Genomic DNA, 416 nt, shown 5'->3' on the forward strand with positions numbered 1-416 from the left:
ACCGATAACAGTAGCAAGAATGTTGATACAAACGCTCTAAAATGTGGCGAGAACTACAGGAGACCGACTGATAGGCAGGGCGACGCCAAGCCATGGGAACCCGGAAATTACACGACTGAAGCGACACATGTTCTGAGTCTCTGTTCACGCGTAATCTCAAATAGGGGAAAATCCGAAATCTCGATGCCTGTCAGTAGCATTCCACAAGCACACCTTCGAAGATCATTGAAGCAAAAGTGATGTTTGTGTAAGTAATGTAGTGGTATAGGATACGTACAGGACACTGATTAATATTAGACCTGATAGTTTCGCTTGAAAAATTTCTCAATGTTCGTCGTCAAATTGGAAAAGACAAGGTAACTGTGGGCGGAACTAATCTCTGTTCTAGCAAATAACAATATGTTCTTTTATTGGAC

Source organism: Penaeus monodon, chromosome 29 (assembly GCF_015228065.2).
Source record: "Penaeus monodon isolate SGIC_2016 chromosome 29, NSTDA_Pmon_1, whole genome shotgun sequence".
NCBI lineage: Eukaryota > Metazoa > Arthropoda > Malacostraca > Decapoda > Penaeidae > Penaeus > Penaeus monodon.